Raw genomic sequence first — 18,657 nt, 5'->3', positions numbered from 1 at the left:
TGATGACAGAAGAAATGGCTTTCAGGGACAATGATGGCAGCAGTTCAACACCCATTGCCCAAGGTCAATGGAGCAATCTGTGTTGTCTGCACCCAGCTGTCTGCACCCAGTGGCAGCAATGGTAGAGTCCTTCCAGGAGCCATCCTGAAGCATCCACTGAGTGTTGTTCCTGCTTATACTAGTATATCTCACACACACACACGCACACACACACACACACACACACACACACACACGCACACACACACACACTGAGTGGCCAGATTATTATGACCACCCCATCAGTACTTCATTGGGCCACCTTTTGCCTTCAATACTGCGGCGCTTCTTCTTGGCATTGACTCCACGAGATGTTGAAAGGTGATGCAATGACTCTGACACCATGCCTGATGAATAGCACTGTCCAGTTCTGTGAGATTTGATGTTGTGGAACCAGCTGCCTGATGGCTCTTTTAACTTCGTCCCACAAATGCTCAATTGGATTGAGATCTGGTGATGGTGGGGGCCACCTAAGCAAGGTAAAGTCTCCCTCATGTTCTTGAAACCACTCCTGCACAATACGAGCACCGTGGCATGGCGCCTTGTCTTGTTGGAAGAAGCCATCTCCATTGGGATACGCCATCAACATGATCAGATGAACTTGATCAGCAACGATACTGAGGGATGTTGTGATATTCAGACGTTTATAATGATCTGGCCCTCTAGCAACTTCAGCGCGAAATTATAGCTAATTTGCCTACAAACGTCGGGTGGTCATAATAATCTGGCCACTCAGTGTGTGTGTGTGTGTTTCAGAAAGGAAGGGAAAGGGAGAGAGAGAGAGAAACATCAAGGATGAGAGAAAATCATTGATTGGCTGTCTCCTGCACACCCCCTACTGGGGATCTAGTCCGCAGCCCTGGCATGTGCCCTTGACCAGAATCAAACCCAGGACCTTTCTGTCTGCAGGCCGATGCTCTATCCACTGAGCCAAACCAACTAGGGCTACAGTTGATATATATCTTTAAGACTGGGTCTCTGTTCTTCTCAGAGGGTCTATTGAGACTTCTCATAGTTATTAGATTGTTTTATGCTTAACTAACTATAGTGAATTCTAATGTTTGCAACCAAGAAATCTAACTGATATGAATCCCTTTTAAAATAGAACAGCTATAAAACCCTGTGTACAGGGATTCATCCACAGAAAGCCCTTCTAAAATTGTTGCAATTTTACTTAATCCAGAGTCTGAAAAGACTAGCACCCCAGGGAAACTCTTTGCAATTCAATAGTTTACTGAATAATTGAGAAATTAAAAGGCCTACAAATCATACACTAGGATAAAATAAAAGGAATAGTAAATTTTGTTTAAGTCGATGTAGGAAAATATTTTTTTTAAATAATCACATATAGTCCAGTAGGAGTAAGTGGTAGAGGTATAAATAAAAGTAGAATCATAAATTGTTGAAACTTGCTGAATCTGGGTGATGGGTATTCTATGTGTTTGAAATTTTAATAAAAAGTTTAAATTTTTAAGTCATAAATTAGTGTTAACATTAGTTGGGGAAAATGCATGTTTCTCTATTTATCTTTAAAATGAAGAAGCAAAGCCAGTCTAAACATTGTTTAGAAATTTGGATATTAGTGTTTGCCAAGCAAAAGAACTAAGTGAGAAAAAATTTGTAAAAGTAAGAGATAAGAAAAGTCTTATATAATGGAAGTGTCCAATTTTTAGGCCATTTAAATTTTTCAATTACAGTTTACATTCAATATTATTTCATATTAGTTTCAGGTGTACAACATAATGATTAGACAATCATATACTTTACAAAGTGTTCCCCCTGATATTTCCAGTCCCCACCTGACACCATACATAGTTATTACAGTATATTCCCTATTCTGTCCTTTATACCCCCATGACTATTTTGTAACTACCAATCTGTGCTTCTCAATCCCTTCACCTTTCTTCACCCAGTCCCCCAATCCCTTCCGCTCTGGCAATTTTGTCCTCCATTTCCCAGAAATAACTCAACCAATTATCTGCAAATATTTTTATTAGTGCCTGTCATATGTTGGCATTGTCCTATGTAGTTGGGATATATCAGAAAATAAAACAAAGATTCTTGCACTTACCTAAAGTTTTTCCTATATGTATTACATAAAATCTCAATGAAAGCTTTATATATATACACATATACACACATATCTTCATATATATATATATATATATATATATATATATATATATATCTCCAATCCATAAGCCAAATTATCTAAATTTTACATTTTAAAACTGCTACCTTTTTCTACGGTTTGGAACCATAAGATTTCATAGTTGAAACAGAGCTTAGATTTCATAAAGTACTACTCCTTGCTTTATTATAATTGATATAATACTTTGCCTTTGAAGAGCCTTTTATAGGTTACAACATGCCTTCCTGAGACCCAGAGAGGATTAAGGACTTGCCAAGCGTATACTGCCTGAACAAAGATCTCCCAATTGGCACATTGGTCCTGTCTGCTAAACCAAACTTTGCTTGCTGAAGTGGCTGACTGGGTAGAGTTTAACCTGAAAATCCCACTATTTAAATATACATCCTGAGCCGTCTCTTCTCTTGACTTCATTGCTCTTTATCCCGCTTCTTAACTCCTCCCTCATTGGCTCTAACCCAATCCACAAATACCTAAGATATGTCCTTTCTCTATGGTACTGACATCCCTCATATGCTGCCATTTCTTAACCGTTGTTCAGCTTGGCTGTCCTAATTCAGAGCCTTTAATCTTCCTTGATAATATCCTCTCTTCATTACTCTTAACTTGTCAAAGCATTTTGTTCATCTTTCTGTTATCTACATATTTCCAATGTCTAGGTACCAAAAATGAACAAAGAATGGGGACCCCAGGGCTGATAGTTCTACTGTTGTATTGAATGACTTCAAGATTCTCTCCCCCTTCTTAGCTCCATTGAGTATGTCCCCATGTCATACAGCCACAAAGGGCATTCTTTATTCTGTGTTCACTGTGTTATACATACTTGTGAGTATATGTTCATCACATTATTAATGTCTACGGTCTTTTAGAAAATATTTGAGGTTCAGGTCACATTAAAGGTGTTTCCAACAATTGAGTTGTCACAATAGATCTAATCAGTTACTATTTAACCACCTGATCAATCAATCCCTCCCTCCCTCCCTCTCTCTCTCCCTCCCTCCCTCCCTCCCTTCCTCCCTCTCATCTGAAGTGTTCAGGCTATCTATTACTGTGAAATAAACCATAGCAAAACATAGTAGCTTAATACCTGACAGGTGTGGTTCAGTGGTTGAACATTGACCTATGAACTAGGAGGTCATGGGTTCAATTCCTGGTCAGGGAATATGCCTGGGCTGTGGGTTCAATCCCCAGTGGGGTGCATGCAGGAGGCAGCCAATCAATGATTCTCTTTCATCACTGATGTTTCTATCTCTCTATCTCCCTTCCTCTCTGAAATCAATAAAATAATATATTTTTTAAAAAAACATAGTAGTGCCCTGACCAGTTTGGCCCCGTGGATAGAGCATCAGCCTGCCGACTCAAGGGTCCCAGGTTCGATTCCAGTCAAGGGCATGTGCCTGGGTTGCGGGCACATCCCCAGTAGGGAGATGTGCAGGAGGCAGCTGATCGATGTTTCTCTCTCATCGATGTTTCTAACTCTCTATCCCTCTCCCTTCCTCTCTGTGGAAAATCAATAAAATATATTTTTTAAAAAAATAAAAATAAAATAAAAACATAATAGCTTAAAACAATTTATTATTATATCTCATGTTCTTTGACTGAGCTCAGGTAGTTTTCAGTTCTCACAGGTGGTTGCAGTCAGATGACACCAGGAGTCCTCTGAAGGTTCAACTAAGCTGGATGCCCAAATGGCTTCTTCAGTCACGTGTCTAGCTCATCAGCTGGGAAGCCCGAAACAGCTAGAGGCTTGCGGAGCATTTCTTTCTCCACACAGCCTCTTGAGGTGGCACCTTGAGTTTCTCAAACCGTAGTGGTGTCAGGGTAGTCAGACTTTTCGCACAGCAGCTGGTGTAACCCAGAGCAAGTGTTCCAAGAGACCCAGGCTTCCTCTGACTTCAAAAGGAAGGGACACAATAAAGCTGTGAACACCAGGAGGTGTGGGTCATTGGGATCCCATATGAAGGGAAGTGTAATCTGCAGCTAAAAGTCAAGTTGGCTGTTAGTCCACCCGGCTGGCATGACTCTATTTTTTAAACAGATATAATTGCCTACAATACAGTCCTCTTTTTTTTTTTTTTTGGTTAAGCATAGTAGACCCAGAGTTCCTTTTAATTAAACCAAAAAGAAAAAAACTTTGAACTTTGATGACTTGTATCTCTTTAAGCTGTATTTAATCTCCTATTTATTGGAGCATGTGATAATAGCTCAGACTTTGTTCTGTCAATAGCTGGAGGCAGACTCACCAGCATTCTAGAGCTCACAAGCCCGAACAGGTGAGCCCATGTTGCTTGCTTCCCCTTGGTCGGAGTGATGAAAGACAGCCTCGCTCTGGGCTGGTCAGCTCCCTGCTCCCTTTCACACACACAGGCTCACCCGCAGCCCGAAACATACCCTGCATATTTTTAGAAATGGTATCTTGCACACATACAGAGACATCCAAAGGCTCTTCTTCCCGGTGAGAGAGACATTTTTTGTGAAGTCCTTGGCAGCGTGCTGGCTGGCAGAGTCATCTGGCTGGCACACTCCTCCCGCATGGAGTTATGGCACTGCCACCTCTACTCTAGAGTTTCGAAATTTCAATTCGCACACCCTGTAAGATGTGAGTCACTCAGCTTGCAAAGGAGGAGGAGGAGGAGGAGTTGGCCATCTGCTAGTCATGAACAGATGACAAATACCCCGCACTTTGAATTTCCATCCTCATTTCACAATATTTAAGTAAACATATTTTGTAACCAGTGTTGTGTGTGTGTGTTTTTCAGAGTTCCTTAGTGCTTAAGGTGGATTTTTATATATTTTTTCATATAAAAGCTACCTTCTCTCCACTAAACAATTAAATGTTCAAAGTGATAATGAAGGCAACCACCACAAAGTGCTGTCTGTTGTATGACCAGAGCAAAAAGAATACACATCCGAGCCAAAGGTTTAAGCTCCAAGTCATTTCAGAGCCACTGGGCTGTTTCCAGATCTGTGAGCTCCACATGCACAGCTCCACGCTGACCTCTACTGTCTGCCTGCAGGAATCCCCCAAATACCTACTGTCAAAGACAGAGTTTCCAAATGGCATCTATATCACATTTTCTGTGCTATGTTATGGGGAGGAAGGAAATTGAAAAAGGAAATGATAGATGCTCTGCCCTTAAATTCTAAGAGACAGATTCCATCCATAAAATAACTGGGAACCAAAGCAAGATCTACTTTTGTGTTAATTCCAAGCTGTGCGACATGGCTCAAAGTGAAACTTATTCGTTTCTTCCCAAGCTTTATCTGAAAAAAAAAAGCTAACAATAACAACCAAAAAGTAGTAAAATAGAAATAGAAAATTAGGACTAGGCAAAAAAGGGAATGACATAAAAGGACAATGTCTAAAGGATATTCAAATGTGGCTCTGAGCATCTTAAGAGCTAGAAGGGAGTAGGGGTGGGGGGGACGAAGTAGGATGGATTGCATAGACCTTGCTATCATGAAGAATCATTTTTCTTGGTGTTAAATTCTGAATGCATATCCAGGTGGTACACAGGCTGGCTTGCTCCTTAGAATTTGTGCTGCTGCAGGAACAGACTTAGTAGGGCTGTTTCTTTAACTTTTCTGAGAGAGAAAAAAAAAGGGTGTGCCTTTGAGAAAATGAAATACATCCTGCTGACAAGCAGAGAAAGTGAGAAATGGACCTGCTGACAGCCAGACCAATATGTCCTCCACTAATATAAACAATGCTGGGACAGGCCACTCCGTGATCATATTTGGAACAAGATAAAGATAAAACCAGCGGCAATCACAAAAATGACTCAACATCCTCCTTCTCTGACTAACATGAGTTCTTTGACCAATGACAACCCAGCCTTATTTGTTCTATCTGAAAAGTATTCAGATGCTAAAACACTGAATTGTCCTTGCTTCTTGAAAGCTCCATTCCAGAATGGTCCCTAATCCCCCCTGGGAATCACTTGGAGTAAGCCCAACCCCAATTAGAGGCCCCTGCCTGAACCCCCTTTCTAAGACACTCTGGATTCCTCTGCTACATGTTCTCTTTGGCTGCAACTAGCTTAACAATGACTAGTGTGTTCCTGGAGGTCTGTGGTTGTTGGGGTCTACAGAGAGGAAGGGAGAGAGACAGAGAGTGAGAAAAATCGATCAGCTGCCTCCTGCACACCCCCTACTGGGGACGTGCCCACAACCAAGGTGCATGCCCTTGACCAGAATCGAACCTGGGACCCTTCAGTCTGCAAGCTGACGCTCTATCCACCAAACCAAACTGGCTAGGGCAGTGGTTGTTGGGTTTAATAGCATGAAGCAACTACACAGTGAAGATGATTCTAAGAGGACACAAACGAATATGAACTAATATGACCAGGTCATACTTCTGTTCTCTGTCCTGTAAAATAACAGAGTATAGAGTGTCTAGTGGAGGAGAGGAATGACTTTTCCCTTGGACAACCTCGTCTCAATGTTCCTTTGCTTGTCCAGGCTTTCAATATGAGATCACTTGCAGACAGTTGAAGATCATACTCTCTGGAGATCTGGGAGAATGAGCTGGTATTCTTTTCGTGGTTGAGAGCAGGTCCTTGTGCTTTGGGTAATCCCTGATGAAAGCTGGCCAATAAGAGTATTTTTCCATTGCAGCAGATGCTATCATTTTTATGCCTGGAGCCCTCTGATTCCTTCTACTTTTGCTATGAACTCCTCTCCCTGCTTCAGTGTCCTTCGGCTCCTAATAGTTCAGAGCAAACCTGAAAGTTGTCCCTCAGATACAGAGACCTAGAAACACCTGGGAGTTTACATTCACCTCTATCCTCCACCCCGAGGCTCTGGCCAATAACTGGCGGTAATGGGAAAGCCCAGCTCCCTTCAGGTTGCATGAATTCTCAGGAATAATTTCCGCTCCAGGACTCCTGTGGGATCAGGATGGGGCTGGGACTTGGCTTTGCTTAGCTTCTTTTCTATCTATGCCTTACTGGTCTACCTGGGAGCATTTTCTGAGCATTTTCTTGCACAGAATCCTCATCTCGGGTGCTTCTTTTTCAGAACTCAACCTATGACGCTCATCTAGCTCTCATTATATTCCTACAAAGTAGAAATTATATCATAATTTTTCAGATGAAGAAAGAAATCCTCAGAGAAGGTATAAGACCAGCCCAAAATTATCCAGTTGGTTGGCAGTGGGCTAGATCTAAAATCCTCATCTCCACGATCTAGGATCAGGTGCCCCTTTTTCACTGTGCCCCATTGTCTCCTTTGGGGCCTTGTGCCTCATCTTATCTCCTGCACACAGAAAGAAGGTTCTGATACATGGGGCAGGAAGCAAAGACCCAAATGTCCTCTGCCACAGATCTGATGTGTAATTGCATGTTTACTCTGCCATCTGGGGCATTGTTCCCTGTCCACAGTATGCAGACATCCCTCCTCCAATGTTTCTGGACAAATAAACCCCTAATGTGTGTTCCTCCCTCCCCAACAATCTACCACCTCTCAAGGCCTTGATGAGACAGTTATCAAAGTCACAAACCCAGGAGAGTGCATGACTTCTGTCCACTGTATTACACAGAAATGTCACTAATATATTATTATAAGTCAACTATAATACAAAAATAATAAAATTAATCTTAGAAGAGAAAAAGAAAATATCCTATGGCCAAAAATATAAAACCCAACTTGGAAATATGTGCAAAGGAACTCCAATTGCCCTCCAGAAGCAACAGGAGCAACCCCTTTGCCCCAGGCCTCTTTTCCCCCCAGGAGTCCTTGGCTCGATCTCAAAGGTCCGAAGCGAAGCGCAGGTAGAGCTTTCTGTAAAACATAAAGCCAAAACCAGCCCTCCAGTCACTCTTCAACCAGCCCTCTTCAAATTCATCAGCTTTCCCACCGCTTCTGTTTTGCTCTGAAAGTAGAAGGCCGACCACTGTATTTAGATCTCGGTTCCATGATTTGGTCTCAGCCTTGACAGACAAAGGACATTCATGGATAAGCAGTCTCTAATCCTATCTGTTACCTTTATCACGCTCTGAAATTGAAAATAGAAGAAGCTGCCCAACTGGCATGGCTCAGTGGTTGAGCGTCAACCTATGAACCAGGAGGTCATGGCTTGATTCCCTGTCAAGGCACATGCCAGGGTTGTGGGCTCGATCCCTGGTGGGCGGTGTGCAGGAGGCAGCCGATCCATGATTCTCTCTCATCCTTGATGTTTCTATCTCTCTCTCCCTCTCCATTCCTCCTTGAAATCAATAAAATATATCCTTTTAAAAAAGAAAATAGAAGAAGCTTGTGGAGAAAATGAGTCATTTCTAAAGTAGACAGGAAGGTTAGGTGACACAGGATTAGGGGGCCATTTTGAATTAGACACACATACACACACAGACATGCTGAAAAGAGCAACCTAAGTGTCCATCAGTAGACAGTTAGGTAAAGAAGATGTGATATATATATATAATGGAATATTACTCAGCCATAAATAAAATGAAATCTTACCATTTGTGACAGCATGGGTGGACCTAGAAGGTATTACGCTAAGTGAAATAAGTCGGACAAAGATAATACCATGTGAATTTCACTTATATGTTGAATCTTAAAACACACACACACACACACACACACACACACACAATAAACAGATAAAACAGAAAGAGACTCATGGATACATAGAATAGACTGATGGTTGCCAGAGGTGGGTGTGGGAGAATTAATGAAAAAAGTACAGTGTGGTAGTTACTACGTAATCATGGGGATGTAAACTACAGCATAGGGATATAGTCAGTAACATTGTAATAACTATATATGGTGCCAGGTGGGTACTAAATGTATCAGGGGGATCACTTTGTAAATTATTTAATTTTCTAACCACTACGCTCTACACCTGAAATTAATATAATAATGTCAACTCTAATTGAAAAACAAAAGAATAAAATAAAATAAATGAGCACCTATAACACAAAAGAAACAATTCATGCCTTCAATGACTTATTAACAATTTTATCTCATAATCTTACCTTTTCTTATCTATACATTTTAATTAATGAATTTTTATTAACGTTGAAAAATAAATAAATAAAAAGATGCCTTCCAACTGCTCACCTTCACCATGGCCCCCTCCAACGAGCCCTGGTCATTTAACTTGCATCTCCCTACCTTACCCAGCACTCAAGGGTACTGCCCAGGGATTGCCCTCCACCCTGGAACTGCTTTGCCTGGACTGTTTCTGCTCTTGAACTTTCCATCATATGCAGCCCCAGTCTGCCTCCTGTGCCCCGTGCTCTCTCAACCAAGCCCTTCCTCCTCCATAAGATAATGGCTAATTGCTAAATGAGGCCCTGCATTGAAAACTGGGACCTCTAGAGATGCCATAGCTATGTCTCAAGAGATAACTAGATAGATTTCTGCTGTCCCTTGCAGGTCCCTGGTGTCCAGGTTTCAGGCCCTGTTCATACATAAACCCTCTTGTTCCATGAGGACAGAGACTAGGCCAAACTTTGGTATCTTTTGTGACTTGTTTTCATTTAGTTCCTCCTAAGCCTGGTTTATAGAGAGTATCTTCCTTCCTAATAACTCTAGGGCAGTGGTTCTCAACCTTGGCTGCACATTAGAATCACCTGGGAATCTTTTTAAAATCCTGATTTCTGGGCCTCATCCTCCGGGAATTCTGTTTCTTGTTTAAGGGGTGGTGCCACAACATGAGTCACAAAGAAACAGAATTTCTGGAGGATGAGGCCCAGAAATCAGGATTTTAAAAAGATTCCCAGGTGATTCTAATGTGCAGCCAAGGTTGAGAACCACTGCTCTAGGGTATAGTGAATGGCATGACATTGGCTTGTTTGTTGTTTGTCTTTCTTATAAAAATAGAAGTTGCATTTCATATGCAGTAGTCAGAGAATGAACTGGTTACTCTTTCTTTTCCAGCTACTATAGCTGGTGGTAAAAGAAGGTTCCTTTCCATCCTACTCAGCTTTGAATCTTGTCTCAAACACTAGCTACCTAAGAGGCTTCAATTCTATAAGCTTCAGTTTCTTCATCCATTAAAATATCCACATTATTGGATGAGTGAGGATTAAATAAGTCCCTGCTACACAGTAGGTGCTCAATAAATATCTGTTTTATCCTCAACCTATAATGCCATGCTTTTTTAAACATATATTTTTATTGATTCCAGAGAGAAAGGGAGAGGGAGAGAGAGATGGAAAACATCAATGATGAGAGAGCATCACTGATTGGCTGCCTCCTGCACGCTCCACACTGGGGATCGAGCCCACAATCCCAGGCATCAAACCATGACCTCCTGGTTCATAGGTTGATGCTCACCTACTGAGCCATGCTAGCCGCGCTTTGCCATACTTGTTGATATTCCATAATGCTTGATACATAAGCAATCTAGGAATGGCTATGAAGGTTATTGGACACTCACCAAAGTCATGCCACATGAGCAGTATGCCAGCCTGCTTCTAACAGAGAATGTGCCTACCTTGCCCTCAGGAACATAACTGCTGTTCTGCTCCCCAATGAAGCCAATGCCCAGAACCAGAGACAGGAACCAGGGTATGTCTCCACTCTGATCTCCAGGTAAGATGAACAACACCAGGACTAATTAGGTGGAGCCACGGAAGAGGTCTTTGGAATTCACCTGCAGAAGATTCATCTTGGAAAAGAAAGGCCTGTTTCCGTAATAGTTTCTGCTTTATAAATGCCTTTTCAAATGCCTGCCATTTGACTGAGGAAAACCTTTCAACTTCCAGTTTCTTCTTCAGGCTCTGACCTCTCACCTACTTCAAATGATTCACTCCTGCTATTCATTGCCTAGGAATGTTGGCTTTGGCAAAGAACCGCAAGTCTCTTAAAATAAACACAACTGGGCTTTCATCTCCCAGGGATCGCTGCTGGCTGCACATTTCAAACACTGTACAGCAGGATATGTTAAATTAAAATCATAACCTCCCAAGTGAAATCCGGGGCCTACTTAAGCCACACAAGAATTACTCATGCATTTACTTCCAATGAAGTGTATGAGTAAGACCCTCAGCCATTAAGTCCCGCAGGTAATGGTCTCATCCCTTCTCAATTATCCTAACCCACAGTAAATTAAACCCATCCAGAAAAATGTCATTTGGGAAGGAAGAAGTCCATGTCAATACCCCTGGAATTTATAGGTCCTGGAGAGGTGATTTTGAAATACCTTGTCAGTTCTTTTAAGCACATTTTAAAGTTTAACTTAAATCTCGCTATGTCAATATATTCAGTCCATATGGATTAACAATATCTTCAGCATTATGTTAAATGTTTGGAGTAGTTCAAAGAAATATATGACACTGAGCCTTCAGAAGCTCAAAATCTTCTGGTCTCTCAATATGATTAAAATAGTAAAAGAGGCTAGATGCAGATAGTGGGGAAGTGGAGGGGGCAAAGGCCTTTTTCCAAGTGAAGTCCAGGGGTTTGACGTTCCCCAGCTGAGTGACTGACTTATACAATATCTCCTGCTTCCTCAACTATAAATGAAAGATTTTATACTAACCTTATTGTCCTCACAGAGTGGTGCTAATCCTATATCATAAAAGGGTAATATGCAAATCAACTGAACAGTGGAACGACCAGTTGCTATGACGAGCACTGACCACCAAGGGGCAGACACTCAACACAGGAGTTGCCCCCTGGTGGTCAGTGCGCTGCCACAGTGGGAGCGCCGCTCAGCCACAAGCCGGGCTGATGGTTGGCGAGCGCAGCGGCGGTGGCAGGAGCACTAAGGATGTTGGACATCCCCCAAGGGCTTCTGGACTGCTAAAGGGCGCAGGCCGGGCTGAGGGGACACCCCCCCCCCCGCCCCACACACACACACACACACACACACACACACGCAGTGCACGAATGTTGTGCACTGGGTCTCTAGTGATTAAATAAGATAAAGGAGATAAAAGTGCAATATACAATACCACCTATAATGGACTGTGATACAAAAGGGAAACAACTTAAGAAATAAGTCAAAAAAAAGATTATTTGTCTTCTGGGGTTGCCTTTAAACGGTAGTGAACAGGTAAGCTACCAGGCTGTAAACTTCTTAAGGACCAAGACCATTTCTTTTTTGTTTTAAATATAGTATGAGCTCAGTGGTTGAGTGTTGTAGACCTATAAACCAGCAGGTCCCAGGTTCAATTCTAGTCAACGGCACGTTGCAGGCTCGATCCCCAGTGGGGAGCGTGCAGGAGGCAGCCGATCAATTATTCTCTCTCATCATTGATGTGTCTATCTCTCCCTCCCTCTCATTTCCTCTCTGAAACCAATAAAAATATATATTTTTTTAAATAAAATAATAAAATAAATATAGCTCGTACCTTGCTTGATATCTTGCACTTAGCAAGTGTTTGATTTTCTTTGTTGTTGAATGAAAGAATGAATTCTGAGGTACAGTTAGATTTTATTTGTTTATAGTATAGTAAGTAGTAACAAGAGAGGTCCTACCATTCAGGCCTCCCAAGGTTTCCTTCTCATTTATATTACCGAGAGAATTAAAAAGAGCTAAAATTCTGATGCCTTTAGAAGAGCTTTCGCCTTGTCCACTTATTTTGTGCCAGGCATGTCCAGTACATAGTCACAGAAAAGACTTTTCTTTAACCCCTCAAAACCCCAGTGGGAAGAGATTATGAAAGGTCCTTTGTGCTTCAGTTTAGCACAATGGCTGAAACAAGAGAGCCCTCAGTACACACACTAGAGCAGTGGTTCTCAAACTTCCTAACGCCGTGACCCTTTAACACAGCTCCTCATGTTGTGGTGACCCCCACCATAAAATTATTTTTGTTGCTACTTCATCACTGTAATGTTGCTACTGTTATGAATCGTAATGTAAATATCTGATATGCAGGATGTATTTTCATGGTTACAAATTGAACATAATTAAAGCATCGTGATTAATCACAAAAACAGTATGTAATTATATATGTGTTTTCCGATGGTCTTAGGTGACCCCTGTGAAAGGGTCGTTCGACCCCCAAAGGGGTCGCAACCCACAGGTTGAGAACCGCTGCACTAGATGAAAGTGTACTTTCAGGCTACAAAGACACTCATGGCCTAGCTCATGGGCACATGCCTGGGCAAGTTGGGGAGAGAGGGGAATGTGCTCATCATGCATAAGATTCATTATCTTTTTTAAAAAAACATATTTTTATTGATGTCAGAGAGGAAGGGAGAGGGAGAGAGAGATAGAAACATCCATAATCAGAGAGAACCATTGATCAGCTGCCTCCTGCACACCCCCTACCAGGGATCGAGCCCACAACCCGGGCATGTGCCCTTGACCTGAATTGAACCCAGGACCCTTCAGTCCGCAGGCCCACGTTCTACCCACTGAATCAAACTGGCTAGGATGAGATTCATTATCTTAAGAAAGAAGCAATAACAACAACATCAAAACACTCATAGGGTTAAAACTGCTATTTTTCCTTCTTCTAAATGGAATGTGCTCCTATTTCCTCTGGGCTATTACCTCTGGGTATAAAGGGAAACAGACACCCACGATTTAGGAAATGACAGGCTTTAGAGAAACAGGAAACATAAAATACCTTAGAACTGAATGATTTTCCTATAAGGAAGCATTACCTTCACAAATGAAACACCAAGCACCAAGACCTTTCCCCAGTGACTGGAAAGCTAAAATGTAGGTCCCCTTGGGGTGACCTTGTGTTATGATCACCTTGCCAAATGAAAGCGCTCCCAGCACAGGCAAATGTTTGTGAGGCCCATTGTGGTAAGAACAGAAGTTCAGAGACTCCTGTTGATTTCCCCCGCGTCCCTACATATGCACATCTTGCACCTGTCTCTGTACCTATGGGGTTTGGGTTGCTCTCGTTTATTGGGTTTGGGGACTTCTGCCCCTGTATGTGTTTTTCCCATTTCTGCAATGAGGCTGTAAGACCGGTATTTTAGTTCTCCTTCCTCTAAATTTCCACTGTACTGTTCTACATCTAATACTAGTTACAAATGTACTGTAAGAACTATAGGAATCAGCGTATCAGTCAGGATCCCAGTAGGAAACAGAATCCAACCCATACGATTCAAATCAAGAGACTTTAATGAAGGGACCCTCTACTGGGTTATGAGAACAAATAAGGGGTGTTGAGGCACCCAGAGATTAGCATGGCAAGGAGCCCTTACCCTCTGTAGGCCTGAGGAGAAAATGGGAAAGATATAGAACCCTGGGGGAGCTGGCACATGGAGGAGAGGGCATCCAGTAGGAGATGTAGTCCCAGAAGATCTCAGCTACTGTCATAGAAGAGAGGGAGCAAAATGAATGCCTCTACTTGTTCTCCTTGTGTTTTCCTATCTCATGTCTGCTCCTCTCACTGACCAAACCCAACCAGAGCATGGGGTAAGGGAGGCTAACCATTCAGGGCAGAGAAGGGTAGAGAATGGAATGAGGTAGGAAAGAGGGGTGGTAACAGACAATAACCCTTACACCAGTAAAGACCTCAGGGCTTTCTGTGCTCAGCCATGCCCACCACAGTGCTTGAATGTAGTAGGGCTCAAGATGTATTCTAGAGCAGTCATTAAAAAAAAAAGCAAGAGAATAGAGAAAATCCATGGAATACTGGCATCTGTGTGCTCTTTGTTATTGCTTTTAATCTTCTGCGCCAGTCTTTGTTTTCCTAACTCTTCTTTCCTCATCTAAAACTGTTCTTTGATATTTGTACTAATCCCAGCCTCCCTCCCCCACTGAGAATGAGCCCAGACCAAGGACAAGTTGGTCAACTTTCTAGACCTCGGTTTTGTCTCTAAAAATGTTGGGCATGGGACAGGTGCCCCCCGTTCTCTTTCAAATGTAAAATAAAGGTCAACCAGTCCTTGCTTGCTAACATTGTTAAAGTAATACAAAGAAGAAGATGGAGATGGGGAAATAAAAGTTATTCATGTTGAAAGGGACAGAAGAATAAACAGAGATAGCTAAAGTGATTTGGGGAATTGTGGATTTTTATGGAGCTTTGAAATCTCTGGTAACACTCAGTGAAACTGTTCTGGATGTGGCTGTGTCAGGGGAGGGAGTGCTCAAAAGCAAATTCAAGCCATTAAATTTCAACTCTCCTTTTCCCAGGAATACTGAATTTCTCCTGAAGCTGTGAAGCCTTCAAAATTGCATGAGATCGGCTATAGTTTACTGACGATTTTCTCTTCATTACTGATCAGCCATTGGCCAAAAAAGTAAGACAGCTTTCACATTTCAGAGAACCTGAATATCTGTTTCTTTTACAACGAATACAGTGAAAGGGAAGCAGTACTCAAAAACAGAATTGGGGAAAAGGAGGTTTAATCCCAATTATCTTCAATTTCTTTAAATCACAGTCTTCTCGGAGAGTTGCTGTGGTTTCCTGCTTCAACAGTGCTTGGAATAAACCCAGAGCTTGACCATCCCAGCCTGCTGCCCAGGCCAGCCTTCTGCCTCTCCTTAGCTGCCCACCATGACCATGACCGGTTGGCCAGAACTACCACCAGGACTCAGAGGCTGCCATCAACCGCCAGATCCACCTGGAACTCTACGCTTCCTACGTCTGCCTGTCCATGTCTTACTACTTTGACTGTCATGATGTGGCTTTGAAGAACTTTGCCAAATATTTTCTTCACCCATCTCATGAGGAGAGGGGACATGCTGAGAGACTGATGAAGCTGCAGAACCAGCGAGGTGGCCAAATCTTCCTTCAGGATATCAAGAAACCAGGCTGTGATGACTGGGAGAATGGGCTGAAGGCAATGGAGTAAGTGTTACACTTGGGGAAAATGTGGATCGGTCCCTACTGGACTTATACAAACTAGCTGCTGACCAAAAGGACCCTCATTTGTGTGACTGCACTGGGACTCACTACCTGAATGAGCAGGTGAAATCCATTAAAGAACTGGGTGACCAGGTAACCAACTTGCACAGGTTGGAGGCCCCTGAAACTGGCATGGCAGAGTATCTCTTTGACAAGCACACTCTGGGAGACAGCCACGAGAGCTAAGCCTTAGGCTGTCTTCCCATAGCCTCGAGGGTGACTCCCTGGTCACCAAAGCAGTACATGCATATGAGGGTCACCTCAATAAACGTATTTGAAAAAAATTAATTAATTAATCCCAAATAAGGTAAATAAAAGGAAAGACAACAACGCTCAGATAGGACAAATAGTAAACAGACTGCAAGATGGTAGGTTAAAAGATATACCACACTAACACTAAAGCTGGAGTGGCTATATTAATATTAGACAAAGTAGATTTCCAAACAAAACAAACATTAACAAGGATAAAGAAGGCCATTTCATAATGATTAAGAAATCAATTAATCAAGAGAACTTTACAACTTAAAAAAGTTATGCACCTAAGAACAAACTTCAAAACACACGAAGTAAAACTAATAGTATTGCAAAAAGGAAGAGGCATATCCACAATCATAGTTCAAAGTTTTAAAACCACCCCTCTCAAATAACTGATAGAATAAGTAGGTAGGAAATCAACAAGAATATAGATTTAAACACTTTCACCATCATGACCTAATTGAGAACACTCCACTCAGCAATAGCAAAATACACATTCTTTTTGAGTACACATGGAATATTTACCAAGACAGACCATATTCTGAGCCACAAAACAAGCCTCTACAAACTTTAAAGGATCCAAGTTATAAAAAGTATGTCCTCTGGCCCTAGCCGTTTTGGCTCAGTGGATAGAGCATTGGCCTGCAGACTGAAGGGTCCCAGGTTTAATTTCTGTCCAAGGTACATGACCAGGTTGTGGGCTCAATCCCCAGTAGGGGGCATGCAGGAGGCAGCTGATCAATGATTCTCTCTCATCATTGATGTTTCTATCTTTCCCTCCCTCTCCCTTCCTCTCTGAAATCAATTTTTAAAAATCCAAAAAAAAAAAAATTTTTTTAAAGTATGTCTTCTAACCACAGTGGAATTTCCTTTAAAATCAGTAATGAAAATATCTCTGGAAAATCCCTAAAATTTTGGAAACTGAATAACACACATCTGGATAGCCCATGCTATCCAGGGTCAAAGAAGAAATTAAAAGAGAAAGTAAAAAGTATTTTGAACTGAATAAAAATAAAAGAACAACATCAATTAGGGGGAAGTTTATAGCACTGAACACCAATATTAGAAAAGAAGAAAAGTCTCAAATCAATTACCTTAGTTTTTAACCTTAAAGAATTGGAAAAAAGAGAATAATTTAAACAGAAGAAAGTAAATAATATAAAAGAGGACATCAATAAAACAGGAAAAAGAAAAATAATAAGATAAAAACAATGAAACCAAAGCCTATTTTTGAAAAAGGTCAATATAATTGATTAAACTCTACTGACCAGGAAAAAAGGAAAGAAAACACAATTACCTATATCCAAAATAAAAGGGGATAGCGTGAAAGATTCTACAGATATTAAAAGGAATAAGAGAATGTATAAATAATTTTATTCCATTATATTCAACAACTTGGATGAAATTGAAAAATTAAAAGATACAAAGTATTGAAAACTCATTCAAGAAGAAATAGATCATGTGAAATTCTCTATATCTATATAAAAGAAATTGAATTGATAGTTAAAAACCTTCTCACACAGGAAACTCCAGGCCCAGATAGCTTTCCTGGTAAAGTCTACCAAATATTAATAAGAAAGCATTCTCTAGACCAAAGAAAGGCTAAAGGAGTATATTACTATCAAACCAGCACTGCAGGAAATGTTAAAGGGAGTGCTTTAAAAAGAAAAAGAAATTGAGAAAGGAATATAGGTATAAGGAAAACCCTATCAATAACAACCTTAAATGTGAATGGATTAAATGCTCCAATCAAAAGACAGAGTAACTGAATGGATAAGGAAACATGACCCACATATATGCTTTCTACAAGAGACCCACCTCAGAACAAAAGATTCACACAGACTGAAAGTGAAAGGATGGAAAAATTTTTCCATGCAACTAAAACGTTTTTGCACAGCAAAGAAAACTATCAACAAAATAAAAAACAACTCACTGCCCTGACTGGTTTGGCTCAGTGGATAGAGCATTGGCCTGCGGACTGAAGGGTCCCAGGTTCGATTCCAGTCAAGGGCATGTACCTTGGTTGTGGGTACATCCCTGGTAAGAGGTGTGCAGGAGGCAGCTGATTGATGTTTCTCTCTCATCAATGTTTCTAACTCTCTATCCCTTTCCCTTCCTCTCTGTAAAAAAAAAAATCAATAAAATATATTTTAAAAAATTGTTTGAAAACAACTCACTGGATGGGAGAACATATTCACCAATGATACATCTGATAAGGGGTTAATATCCAAAATTTATAAAGAACATGTGAAACTGGCCGGCGAGTGTGGCTCAGTGGTTGAGCGCAGACCTATGAACCAGGTGGCAAGGTTCTATTCCCGGTCAGGACACATGCCCAGGTTGCAGGCTCGATCCCCAGTAGGGGGCCTGCAAGAGGCAGCTGATTGATGTTTATATCTCTCTCTACTTCTACCTTCCTCTCTGAAATCAATAAAAGTATATTTTTTT

General features: G+C 41.4%; 1 pseudogene; it reads left to right on the top strand.

The window, feature by feature from the left end:
- LOC118654277 overlaps positions 1-16,140 on the top strand; it is a 73,772-nt pseudogene extending 57,632 nt beyond the window's left edge.
- The last annotated feature ends 2,517 nt before the right edge of the window (positions 16,141-18,657 follow it).

The sequence above is a fragment of the Myotis myotis genome, unplaced genomic scaffold (assembly GCF_014108235.1).
Source record: "Myotis myotis isolate mMyoMyo1 unplaced genomic scaffold, mMyoMyo1.p scaffold_m19_p_4, whole genome shotgun sequence".
NCBI lineage: Eukaryota > Metazoa > Chordata > Mammalia > Chiroptera > Vespertilionidae > Myotis > Myotis myotis.
This window is presented reverse-complemented; position numbering and strand designations above follow the sequence as displayed.